The following is a 13,963-nucleotide window of genomic DNA, read 5'->3' as shown; positions in this document are numbered from 1 at the left end:
GTCCACAATAGATAGGGTTGACGTGCACCACTGCTGACCGCTCACCTATACTGCAGCAGTCCTTCAGCGGTATAGGGACTGACGTACAGTCTGCTAATCACTAACACACAACCTGCTTGTTCCACAAAAGTTCTTATAAGGACTGGTAACTTGGTATAGGGTGCTACGGTACATAGGCTTGAGTGCGGTACAGTCTGCTGTTCTGTAAGGACCGCTATCGGTCCACAATAGATAGGGTTGACGTGCACCACTGCTGACCGCTGCCCTATACTGCAGCAGTCCTTCATCGGTATAGGGACTAAGAGTTTTGTCACAGGGTCATTTAAAAAATGACAGGCAGAGGAAGAGGCAGGCCCTTCCGCAGGGGTGGTAGGGGTAGGGCAGGAGCAACAGGCTTGAGCCAAAGTGGGAAGTTGCAGAAGGTGCGTTCAATTACTTTAAAGGATGCACCAGACTTGGTTGAGTGGCTCGCTCAGCCTTACTCTTCTGCACCCTCCTCATCCTCTCGATCTGCACCCTCTTCTTCACTCTCTGCTATGTGCACCCCCAAAGACACTACCACCAACAACACGACCACCACCACCACCACCACATACCTTCCGCTTGAGTCACTGGAATTATTTTCCGATCCATATCAAGAGGACATTTCTGATGCGCAGCCACTCTTGGTATTGGATCAGGAAGAGGAGGTAGCAACAAGCGCTACTCAGCAGTCTGACGCCAGTACCCAGATCAGCCCAAGGAGGAGGTTGGTCCCCGGTGTTGCTGCCTACTCCGAGATCTCTACTTATAGCGGTGGGGAAGGTGACGTTGATGATGACGTGTCTAGTGATGTCACGTGGGTGCCCACAAGAGAGGAAGAGGAGGGGAGTTCAGAGGGAGATATGGACCAGCAGATAGGGAGGAGAAGCAGCAATGACTTACATTGCACAGCAGGGACAAAGCAGACTGCAAATGTATCAGGAGCGAGTCATCGACCATGTACGGTCACATCTGGCGCTCCCAGGACACCGGCACATGGCTCCGCAGTGTGGGCTTTTTTTAACGTGTCCGCTGCTGACAATAGCGTTGCCATCTGCAATCTTTGCAGTCAACGCGTTAGTCGCGGTAAGCCCAATACTCACCTAGGGACGACCGCCTTAAGAAGGCACATGAGCAGCCATCACCGAGCCCAGTGGGAGCAACGGAACACACAAAGCCACACTGCAGGCTCTCACCGTCCAGCCTCGTCTTCTACTTCTCCTTCTCCTCTCTCCTCACAATTGTCCTCCACTCCACCTTCCATCACGCCAAGCTCACATTTTTCTGCAAAAAGGCAGGCTTCCGTGGGCCTAATGTTTGAGCGTAAAAAAATGATGACGCCGGATAACCCTCTTGCCCAACGGTTGGCGGCTGGCTTGTCAGAACTCATAGCCCGCCAACTACTGCCATATAAACTGGTGGACTCGGAGGCCTTTCGCAAATTTGTGGCCATTGGAACACCACAATGGAAGGTCCCAGGAAGGAAGTATTTCTCAGAGAAGGGCATCCCAGAGCTATATGGCCATGTTCAGCGGCAAGTGAATGTATCTCTGGCACACAGTGTCGGTGCCAAGATACATCTGACCACAGACACGTGGTCTAGCAAACACGGGCAGGGAAGGTATATCAGTTTTACTGCCCACTGGGTGAACCTTCTGACGGCCGTCAAGCATGTAACCCGTGGCACCCGTGTAGATTTGGTTTTACCGCCACGGATTGCATGCAGGCCTGACTCTTCTTCTCCTCCTCCTACTCCATCCTCCTCCCTCTCCTCCTCAGCTGCCTCCTCCTTTTCCGCTGCTAGCGTCTCTTCCACTGCACCGCCCAAGCTCCCCAGAACCTATTCCACATGCCAGGTGAGACGTTGCCATGCCGTGCTGCGTCTGTTGTGCCTGGAAGCAAAGAGCCACACTGGCCCGGCACTCCTTTCAGCTTTGCGTTCACAGGCAGATGAGTGGCTAACACCGCTCAATTTGACAGTTGGTAAAGTGGTGTGTGACAACGGTGCCAATCTGCTTAGCGCATTGAAACAGGGCAAAATCACGCACGTGCCGTGCATGGCACACGTCTTAAACTTGGTCGTGCAGCGATTCCTTGTCAAATACCCTGGGGTCCAGGACATCTTGCGGCAGGCAAGGAAAATCTCGGCCCATTTCAGAAGATCTTACACGGCCATGGCTCGCCTTGCTGACATTCAGCGGCGACACCATCTGCCGGTCAGACGTCTTATTTGCGATTGCCCGACGCGATGGAACTCAACCTTCTATATGCTTGATAGGCTGCTCCAGCAGAAACGTGCAGTTAACGTCTACCTGTATGAACTCTGCGAAAGAAACGGTTCTGGGGAGCTGGGTTTTTTTTCACCGCGCCAGTGGCTGCTCATGCGCGACACATGCAGACTTCTGCGGCCATTTGAGGAGATCACCAAACTGGTCAGTCGCAGCCATGGCGCCATCAGTGACATGGTACCTTATGCCTTCTTTCTGGAGCGTGCATTGCGTCGTGTCATTGATCAGGCTGTGGAGGAGCAGGAGCGGGAAGATGAGGAAGTCGCAATGCTGGATGAATTCCCAGGGGGGGCTACTCTATCTGAGACAAGTCAACAACAGGAGTCTGATGAGGAGTCAGAGGAGGATGGTGCCGGGGCGGATGAGCAGGAGCAAGAAGAGCATGCTTTAAACCTTTCTGGGATCCCTGTTGTGCGAGGATGGGGAGAGGAGAATGAAGAGGACGACATTATCCTGGATGATGAGCAGGAGCCAGGCCACCACACCGCTTCCACTTTAGTGCAAATGGGGGCCTTCATGCTCCAGTGTTTTAATAGGGACCCCCGTATAAAAAGCATGAGGGTCAAGGACCAGTACTGGGTGGCAACGTACTTAGACCCCCGGTACAAACACAAAATGGCGGAAATGTTACCGCCGTCGCAGAGGGCTGTCAGAATGCAGCACTTCCAGGCCTTGCTTCGAGAAATGCTGCATTCTGCTTTTGCGTGCGCTGGCAGAGGAGCAATTCCCACTCCCAGAGAAGGATTTGCGGGTACCAATCCAACAGCGCCTGCAAGAAGAGGCCGGTTTGAAGATGTGTTGGTGACTTCGGATATGAGGTCATTCTTTCAGCCGACCCATCGACAGGTGTCATCCGGATCCAGCATCAGGGAACGCCTAGACCGTCAGGTGTCCGACTACATTGGGTTAACGGCCGATGTGGACGCTCTGAGGAGTGATGAACCCCTAGACTACTGGGTGGGCAGGCTTGACCTCTGGCCAGAGCTTGCCCAATTTGCAATCGAACTGTTGGCTTGCCCCTCATCCAGTGTCCTGTCCGAAAGGACGTTCAGCGCAGCAGGGGGGATTGTGACCGATAAGCGTACTCGCCTAGCTCACCACAGTGTTAACTACCTCACATTTCTAAAAATGAATGAGGCATGGATCTCGGAGGAATTCAACACATGTGACCAGTAGACCATGTATATGTCTATAAACTATTTTTTTAATCAAGCACACAGACCTTCTTAATTCATTTGGCTCACTTCCTTGACCCAAAAAAGCACACCGTACTATATGCCCCTACCCTCCTCTTTGAAGAGGTTGAGCGGTGTCATATTTCTACTGGGGCTGCTTATGATATCCCTGTGCTGTGCTGACTTCCTCCTGGGGGTTCTTATTATGAAGGGATCACACTATCCCTGTGCTGTGCTGACTTCCTCCTGGGGGTTCTTATTATGAGGGGATCACACCATCCCTGTGCTGTGCTGACTTCCTCCTGGGGCTGCTTACGGTGCTGCTGTCAGTGCTGTATGTCACGGTGCTGCTGTCAGCGCTGTATGTCACGGTGCTGCTGTCAGCGCTGTATGTCACGGTGCTGCTGTCAGCGCTGTATGTCACGGTGCTGCTGTCAGCGCTGTATGTCACGGTGCTGCTGTCAGCGCTGTATGTCACGGTGCTGCTGTCAGCGCTGTATGTCACGGTGCTGCTGTCAGCGCTGTATGTCACGGTGCTGCTGTCAGCGCTGTATGTCACGGTGCTGCTGTCAGCGCTGTATGTCACGGTGCTGCTGTCAGCGCTGTATGTCACGGTGCTGCTGTCAGCGCTGTATGTCACGGTGCTGCTGTCAGTGCTCTGTATTACGGTGCTGCTGTCAGATGCCTCTATCACGGTGCATGTGTCATTCCGGTATGTCACGCTGCTGGTGATCATCTCCTGCACCCTCTTCTTTGCCTACCCTGGTCCCTGACCTTCCCTCTCCTCCATTGCCTTCATTAGCTCCATAGTCCTGAATTGTTAGAACAATTTCCCAAATAAAATAAAAATGCTTGTAGTTATCGATCCCAAATTCACCTCATACATGTATTATGTCATTGTCCAGATGGTGGGACTACGTTTTACCCCCTAATAATTACCACGTGGCCGCAAATTCGACATGAAGGTTTGCAAAGTTCGCCTCCCATTGAAGTCAATGGGGCCCGCGGCGAACGTTCGGTTTCGCGAACGTTTGGGTCCGTTCGCATTTCGCGTTCGCGAAACGTCCCGTCGGAAGTTCGTCCATCACTACCTACCGGGATAACTTTTACATTTAGAGTAATGAAATTATTTCTCAGTCATTTTGAAGCTACTGCAACTAACGCTTCCGATCTCTTTTCAACTGAAATACTTAATCTCTGCTATTGCAGAATATTTAGCTGCTTAGCTCACACTTTGCTGTACGTAGCCGTGTTAACAGTATTAATATCTGTAAGTGACCAATGGGGATTGACATTTCATCTCTAATTCATATTCACGTTTCTAATGCAGTTTGTCTTTTTGCCATGTCATCCTCTGCCAGGTATTACCCTTTCTCATCCTTATGCTATATTTGGCGTATATTCACTACATGATTAAAGACACGTAATGAACCTGATTAATAAAAACCTACACACGTCATTGCTGTTATTTCGTGTATTTCCACTTAAACCCGACCTGTATATACTGTCTCAATATTAATCTTAGTTATTTTGCTATATTTATTATTAGAATAAACAGATTACTATCTCTAAATCCTGGTAAATCAACTCACACAAAATCTTATTTCTACCTTACACGCAGCACATTTTAAGATATTAACACTTAGCCGGTATCTCTCTGCAATAGTAAACGAAATGTGTAGATCACTCATCTAATATCGTCTTCTCAGTGCTACCGGAACAACTTTAAAATTTAGAGTAATGCAACGATTTCTCAGTTTTATGAAGCTACTGCAACTAACGCTTTGGATCTCTTTCCTGTTAAATTACGCTCTGCAATATTAAGCCATGTAAATTGTCCTATTGGTCTGCTAACAATGCTATGTATAATAATACAAATCTTTCAAAAGCAGTATCGTCTCAGTGCAATACTTACACTCTGCATAATAAATATGAATAATTCGAATAATGCTAATAATAAAGTTGTCTAAAACTCGGCTATAAGTAGAGAATAAAACTATCTTACATCAAAATAAACCATGTACTGCCAAACCAATAGCGGCCAATTGCTTAACGTCTATCAGTTAATGACTTAACAAAATAAACAGCACTCTTTTGCTCTATTTTGTATAATTGTAGTTCTCCACATTAACTGTCACATTGATAACTGAAATTACCCCACTATTTAACAGCACCAAAATATGAAAAAAGGACTGTAACTCTTTACATGTTTCTGAAGTAGTTGCATTAGCAAAAAATAAAGTCCTGTCTTCTTTACACGCTAGCCTTTCTGTATACTATATAGATTAGCCTCTCTGTCTTCTGTATGCACGTGCCCGTAATCTATATACACTAGCCTGCCTTCTTTTTACAATAGTCTCGGTGTCCCAGCCTCTCTGCATACACTAGCCTCACTGAATTCCCCAGACTGTATACACAAGCCTATCTGTAAAAATGAGACTGCCTTTTGTACTCATTAGCCTCTCTGTATAAACTAGCTGGTCTTCTGCATACTCTAGCCTCTCTGTGTAACACAGTCTCTCTCTGGATTCCCTAGCCTCCATCTCTGCATACCCAGGACCTTCCTCTGTATAATCTAGCCTATATGTATACACTAGCCTGTCTTTTGTACAAATTAGCCTCTCTGTAGCCGGTCTTCTGTATACACGAGCCTCACTGTCTACTCTTGGTTGTCTTTTGTATACACTAGCATCTCTTTATACATTATCTCTCTGTATACCCAAGCCTCTCTGTATACACTAGTCCGCCTGTATACACTAGCAAGTCTGCATACACTAGCCTCTCCGTGTAGCCCAGCCTCTCTCTTTGTATACCCTAGATTAGCCTCTCTGTATAAACTAGCCGTTCCTCTGTATACACTAGTCCATCTGTATACACTAGCAAGTATGCGTACTCTAGCCTCTCTCTCTGTATACCTTAGCCTCCATCTCTGCATACCCAGGACGTTCTTCTGTATAATCTAGCCTATCTGTATACACTAGCCTATTTGTATACACTAGCCTGTCTTTTGTACACATTAGCCTCTCTGTATAATCTAACCGGTCTTCTGTATACACTAGTCCGCCTGTATACACTAGCAAGTATGCATACTCTAGCCTCTCTCTCTGTGTACCCTAGCCTCCATCTCTGCATACCCAGGACGTTCTTCTGTATAATCTAGCCTATCTGTATACACTAGCCTGTCTTTTGTACACATTAGCCTCTCTGTATAAACTAGCCGGTCCTCTGTATACACTAGTCCATCTGTATACACTAGCAAGTCTTTGTAACCAAGCCTCTCTCTCTGCATACCCTAGCCTCCATCTCTTGCATAACCAGGACCTTCTTCTGTATAATCTAGCCTATCTGTATACACTAGCCTGTCTTTTGTACACATTAGCCTCTCTGTATAAACTAGCCGGTCTACTGTATACACTAGTCCATCTGTATACTCTAGCAAGTCTACATACTCCTGCCTCTCTGTGTAACCCAGCCTCTCTCTCTCTGTATACCCTAGCCTCCATCTCTGCATACCCAGGACGTTCTTCTGTATAATCTAGCCTATCTGTATAAACTAAACTGTCTTTTGTACACATTAGCCTCTCTGCATAAACTATCCGGTCCTCTGTATACACTAGTCCGTCTGTATACACTAGCAAGTATGCATACTCTAGCCTCTCTCTCTGTATACCCTAGCCTCCATCTCTGCATACCCAGAACGTTCTTCTGTATAATCTAGCCTATCTGTATACACTAGTGTATACAGACGGACTAGTGTATACAGAGGACCGGCTAATGTGTACAAAAGACAGGCTAATGTATACAGATAGGCTAGATTATACAGAAGAACATCTGGTGGCAGTTTTATGCACTCCCTGGCCCCCACCCATTCATAATCCTTGCCGACCTTTCCTTCCGCTGCTCACAGGAACACACTGGATGACTTGTCTAATTAACCAACTTGTACAAGACACCGCTATCCTCCTGTCTGACACCGGCCCCCCTTGGAGGCTTTACCCCTCACTGTTTGGGTGGTCCCTGCCTCCCACTGGATGCTCCACATATACCCACTTTACAGGACACGGGGCTGTCATGCCGGTGGCATCTCCCATTGGAGGAAGGGATGATGGCCCCAACCCCTTGGCAGCAGGTTCTTTCATGTACAGACCAGGGCGGCTCATCTTCCCTTCTGGAGTCTTGACCTTAGAGGAGGGAGTTGCACTTTGGGGGGTCTGAGTGATACCTAGTGCGCTGTACTGGAAGGGCTTGACATTCCCGCATATGTGTCCCCTCCCCCTGGTTGCGCCCCTCGTCCCCCCCCTCTGGCCCCCACCTACTCTTTGCCGACATTGTCTTCTGCAGCTTTCGGGGACCCTGGATGACTTATTTATTGAGCCTATTGGTACGAGACACTGCTTCCCTCCAGTGTGACTCTGGACCCCCCTGGAGGATTTACCCCTTACTGTTTGGGCGGTCCCAGCCTCCCTCGGGATGCTCTTCACAGCCCCCGATGGCGATGCAGGAGAGACACTAATTGGCGGGCCCCAGGACTGCTGCTCGGGGGAAGTCTCCCGTTGGATGGAGGGATGGTTGCCCCAGCCCCTTGCCTGCTGGATTTTCCATGCACCGACCAGGGCTGCTCCTCTTTCATCTTGATGCGGTGACCATGGAGGGGAGGAGTTGAAATTTATGGGGTCCGGGTGGTTGCTGGTGGGAGTGCGCTAAAGGACTTGACATTTCCGCATGGGTGTCCCCTCTCCCCTGTCTCCACCCTCCCCCCCCTTCCCACCCTTCCCTTCCCTCCTTTCCCTCCCTCCTTTCCCTCCCTCTTTCCCCCCTTCCACCCCCCCCTTTTCCCCCCTTCCCTGCCCCTTTCCCCCCGGGGCGTGGACGGGGGAGAGGGGGTAAGGAGAGGACAATCTGCCAAAGGGAGAAATGCATTTGTTCGGGGACTGCATGTACTTTTGGGGTATGGGACGGGGGGTGGTGGATCCCATTCTGTGATGCCTTTTCTGTTGTGACGGGCTCCCTCGTGCATGCCTATGTTTTGGAGCGAGCTGAGGAGACCCCTCAGTGCTGACAGTTATATGCTCTACCTCTGTTTTGATTATACTATTGTTTTTTGGTTCTATGATGTTACTGATTGTCTTTTATTTGCATACCGGTATCAGACGTGATATTTACCACTGCCGGGACTGGGGGGACTAGGATTCGGGGGCTCCCTCTCCGACCTGTCTACCCACCAACCCAAGTAGGACAGCGCTTTAAACCCAGTGTACATCTGGTAAGCGCTATAGCATAATTGTGCTGTTTTAGTATACCCTTCCTGTTCTGTTGAGTGCGGACAACCCTTAATTTCCCTCTCCCCCTGGGGTTGAGGTGCCCGGCCTCTTTTTCCCCTTACCTTTCCTTCCATTTGCCCTTCCTTTCTCCCCCTTAGTTCCCGCCATCCATTACCTACCCAAAACCTACCTTGGTTCAACTTTCTTTGCTTTTCTCTGACGTCCCCCTCCCCCTCTCCGAGGAGCGATGGCAGACTCAGTCAAGGTCACCTCTCTAAACGTTAAGGGACTGAACTCCCCTGAAAAATGGTAGATCCTCCTCTGAGGACTGAAAACTACCTGTACTGATGTGGCCTTTATACAAGAAACACATTTTAAAAATACTAGCCTCCCCTTTCTATGGTCGAGATCCTTCCCTAAGGTCTACCACTCTACTAACCCCTCCTCTAAGACCAAGGGAGTCTCCATTCTGATCTCTAGCAGGCTCCCCTGGGTTCTCCAGGTTTCTCTGGTGGACCCTGGGGACCGATATCTTTTTCTTAGGGGCCACATTGGAGAGCGCCTTTTTACATTTGCTACTGTGTACACTCCCAATGATCACCAAGACACGTTCCTCAGAACTACCCTGAACAGATTATGTGACTTTCGGGAAGGCCAGTTGATATTAGGTGGGGACTTTAATGTCCCCTTTCGCCATCGGTTGACACTTCTGCCTCTTGCTCCTCGCTCATCATTTCCTCTAGAAAGCGGATTACTAAGTGTTTACTGAATGACTAATTAGTTGATGTCTGGCGTCTGCAACACTCTGGGGAAAGGGACTACTCTTTTTGCTCTTCCCCTCACAAATCATACTTGAGGATAGACTTCTTCTTGATTCCACATGACCAACTGCACTTGGTGAGCTCTTCCTCCATCGGCCATATTACTTGGTCAGACCACGCTCCTGTAGCCCTTACCTACACCCTCTCTAAGAACCCCTCACCTAGGTCTCTATTCTGGCACCTTAATGAGAGCCTCCTCCAGATACCGGAAGTTTTAGCAGATGTGACCAGGGAATTGGACCTTTATTTCCAAGAAAACGAAAAACGCAGGACTGCGACCCGTGGACAATTTGGGAGGCTCACAAGTCAGTACTCCGCAGGGTACTTATCAGGCACGGGGCGCGCATCAAACGAACACGGAAGCCTCTGTGGAAGCGAAACATAAACATGCCCCCTCACGGACCTTAGAGATTGAATTGGGGACACTCCGTACCCAGATTGCTGACCTACTCCATTATAAAGCGAAAGCGGCACTCCAGTTTTGTCGTAAACTGACGTAGGAGTCAGGGGACAAATGCGGAAAAATCTTAGCCAGGTCGGTAAAGGAGTTGAAATCTGCCTCTTACATACCACAGTTGATAGATGAGAATGGCCAGAGGGCCTCTACCCCAACCCAAATAGCCGAAGTCTTTGAAAAATGTTACTCTGATCTCTACAACCTGCCCGATTCAGGGTCTGTACAGGACAATATAGACAGATATGTAACCGGTTCTGGTCTACCAACCCTCTCATCGGACTCACGGGAGTACTTGGAGGACCCGATCACACTGGAAGAAGTCCAGACGGCCTTGGGACCTCCGAAGGTGGGTAAGGCTCCGGGCCCTGACGGATATACCGCACAATACTATAAGACCTTCCTCCCTATTCTCGGCCCGCGCTTGGTGAATTTATTTAATACTCTGAGCTCGAATGGGGATTTTCCTGAGGATACCCTTAGAGCCCACATCTCGTTGATACCTAAGGAGGGCAAAGACCCGGGCCTATGTGGGAGCTACAGACCCATTTCCCTCCTAAATTCAGTCCTAAAACTATTCTCTAAAATCCTCGCCACGTGATTGGCACATCACTTGCAGTTCCTTATACATATTGACCAGTTAGGTTTTATTCCCACCAGGGACGATAGGGACAACACCATTAAGGTGCTTACCCTGGTCCATAAAGCAAAGTCATCTGGGACTCCTTGTCTTTTCGTGAGTACTGATGCCGAGAAGGCTTTTGATCGGGTCAAATGGACATTCATGTTCTCGATCCTTCGCCATATAGGCCTGAGTGAACGGATGCTGGCATGGATAAGTAAGATATACTCACGCCCTTCAGCTCAAGTCAAAGCGAATGGGGTGCTCTCATCTCCCCTTGACATCGGGAATGGGACCAGACAGGGTTGCCCCCTGTTGCCCATGTCATTGGAACCCTTTCTCTCCACAATTCGACAAAACCCAGACATAACAGGACTCCAAATGGGTACTATTGAGTGCAAGGTATTGGCTTCCCGGACCCTGCTCTATATTACACAGCAACGCACATGACACGGGTGGTTGACTGGTGCCGGCATGGGGAACTGAAGCTATGGGTCAAGCTAGAGCAGGAGATGGCGCGGGTTCCACTGGCTGGTCTGCCTTGGGCGGGGAGGCCATTGGAGTCCTGTGTGACTACTCACCCGTTAAGTGGCCCCTCGCTCGCCGAGATGGATAGTTTTTTTCACCTTTCCCACCTGACTAACTTCCCTTCTCCTATGACCCCAATTATTGGACATCCTAGATTCCCTCCGGGCCTGTCTGACCGGGCCTTTACCAGGCAAGCCCCGAAAGGGCTTCTAAGAGCAGCCCTATTTCTTGGACCCACGGGCTGGATTCCCACGGGGACCATACTGCTAGAGCAAGTACCTGTTGCATTGGATAGCTGGAGAGCTAGACAGCTCATCCATTTCCTCGGATCACTACCTAACCATTCGTTCTTCTCTAGACAATTCCACCCCTTCGAGGAACTTTGCCTGGATGATGGCCCAATTCGTAGTTCCCTCTCTAGGTCCTACCAAATCCTGACAGACACACAATCCTCCACGGATCCGCCCTTCCTAGCTAAATGGAAAAGGGACTTACAAACTACATTCTCCAAACCACAGAAGGACAGAATACTCTTTTTCGCCCATAAGTCGTCACTCTGCAGTAAATATCAGGAGATCTCATATAAGCTGATCACACGCTGGTATTGTACACTGGTGGTGTTGGCCAAAATATTCCCCAGTCAATCTGACCGCTGCTGGCGCTGTGAGCAACAGGCTGGCACCATTCTCCACATTTTCTGGGAATGCCCTAAATTACAAACATTCTGGCAGCCTGTCCTGAGACTCATCCACAAGTTCACAGACATTTCCTTAGCCAATGATCCCGCAGCAGTTCTTCTCAATCTAACTCCTATGTCGAGAAAGCGTTATCATAAGTCCTTACTTAAACATCTCCTCAATGCAGCTAGGGCCTGCATCCCAAGTCAGTGGAAACAGCAATCTGCTGCAACGGTGACCCAAGTGTTCGCAAGGTTAAATGATATTGAACAGTCAGGAAGACCTGACTGCCCCAATGAAGGATAAAACAGAGGAGCATGGGAACAGATGGTTCCACTGGACCCAGTTTCGCTTTTTGGAAGAATACCTCCGCGAGACATAGTAAGCTCATGGTGATCGTTGGAGATCTCTGTTCCAAACGTTGGACAGCTGATGAGCTGGTGAGCCGAGGGCGTCTCTTGCTCCCTGGGAGGGGACCCCACCCTATCCACTCTACCCACGACACCCCCTTACCCCTTCTTTTCCTTTTCTGCCATTTCCTTCCCCAATCTTCTCTTTCCCCTTCTCCCTCCTTTCAGTTCTACTATTTCCCTTCTTAACTAAAAAAAGGGAAAAGAAAATGGTATGTTCCGACCCCATTTGACTACTACACAATACTCTTCCCCTATCTATGGATATCTAAACTCTTCGAGGGTAGCAGGTCTAGTATCAATAATATTTTAAGTGGTAGAGGATCCCAACGAGATGGAGCTTTAATCTCATCTTGATATGACCGCAAAGCTGTACACGTGCTATTCTCCTCGGACTTCTTACCATTGGCTCTGATATCCATGCAATATGATCGTTTGTAACTATTTGTATCACACATTCGGTGAAGTTGCCTTTGCATTGTATGTCGCATACTACTAAATAAAAAAAAAAAAAAAAGAAGCCTATGGCACCTGGTATTTCCAGGCGGTCTCCCATCCAGGTACTAACCAGGCCCGACACTGTTTAGCCTCCGAGATCAGACGAGATTGGGCGCTTTCAGGGTGATGGGGCCGTAGGTGATCTCTTCGGGCACTCTCAACCCTCTTGACAAATGTCAAGATGGTCACCTTGGGAAACAAGTGAAAAAAAAAACAGGTCAAGGCCAACAACATAAAAAGAAGCCTACAGCACCTAGTATTCCCAGGTGGTCTCCAATCCAGGTACTAGCAAGGCCCAACCCTGTATAGCTTCTGAGATCAGAGGAGATCGGGCGCTTTCAGGGTTATGTGCCCATAGGCAATCTCTTTGGGCATTCTCAACCCTCTTGACAAATGCCAAGATAGTCACCTTGAGATACAAGCGAAAAAAAACAGGTCAATGTCAACAACATAAAAAGAAGAATACGGCACCTGGTATTCCAACGCCATCTCCCATCCAGGTACTAACTAGGCCCAACCCTTCTTAGCCTCAGAGAAGTGAAGAGATAGGGCTCTTTCAGGGTGATGCTGCTGTAAGCGATCTCTTTGGGCACTCTCAACCCTCTTGACAAATGCCAGGATGGTCTCCTTGGGAAACAAGCGAAAAAAAAAAAACGAATCAACGCCAACAACATAAAAAGAAGCCTACAATAACTGGTATTCCCAGGTGATCTCCCATCCAGGTACTAACCAGGCCCTACTCTTCTTAGCCTCCAAGATCAGACGAGATTGGGTGCTTTCAGAGTGATGTGGCCATAGGAAATCTCTTCAGGCACTCTCAACCCTCTTGACAAACACCAAGATGGTCACTTTGGGAAACAAGCGAGAAAAAAAACAGGTCAACGCCAACAACATAAAAAGAAGTCTACGACACCTGGTATTCCCAGGCGGTCTCCCATCCAGGTACTAACAAGGCCCGACTCTTCTTAGCCTCCAACATCAAACGATATTGGTTGCTTTCAGGGTGATGTGCCCGTAGGCAATCTCTTCAGGCACTTTCAACCCTCTTGACAAACGCCAAGATGGTCACCTTGGGAAACAAGCAAAAAAATAAATAAGTCGGAAGCTAGAGACAATACGGCCCGAGTCCTCAATTTAATCCATGCGGCGCATGTACAGGGAAGGCCCTTGCTTATGTTGTCAACGGACGTGGAGAAGGCCTTTGACAG

General features: G+C 48.9%; 3 pseudogenes; all 3 read right to left on the bottom strand.

Annotated features, from left to right (window-relative positions):
- Nucleotides 1–12,776: 12,776 nt before the first annotated feature.
- LOC143948265 (5S ribosomal RNA) lies at nt 12,777–12,895 on the bottom strand (annotated as a pseudogene).
- A 101-nt stretch (nt 12,896–12,996) lies between these two features.
- LOC143949683 (5S ribosomal RNA) lies at nt 12,997–13,115 on the bottom strand (annotated as a pseudogene).
- Nucleotides 13,116–13,436: 321 nt separating this feature from the next.
- Nucleotides 13,437–13,555, bottom strand: LOC143947794 (5S ribosomal RNA; annotated as a pseudogene).
- Nucleotides 13,556–13,963: the final 408 nt, after the last annotated feature.

Source organism: Lithobates pipiens, unplaced genomic scaffold (assembly GCF_037356315.1).
Source record: "Lithobates pipiens isolate NorthernLeopardFrog02 unplaced genomic scaffold, aLitPip1_a1.2 Scaffold_30, whole genome shotgun sequence".
Classification (NCBI taxonomy): domain Eukaryota; kingdom Metazoa; phylum Chordata; class Amphibia; order Anura; family Ranidae; genus Lithobates; species Lithobates pipiens.
The sequence above is the reverse complement of the archived record's forward strand: the minus strand, read 5'-3'. Positions and strand labels throughout refer to the sequence as shown.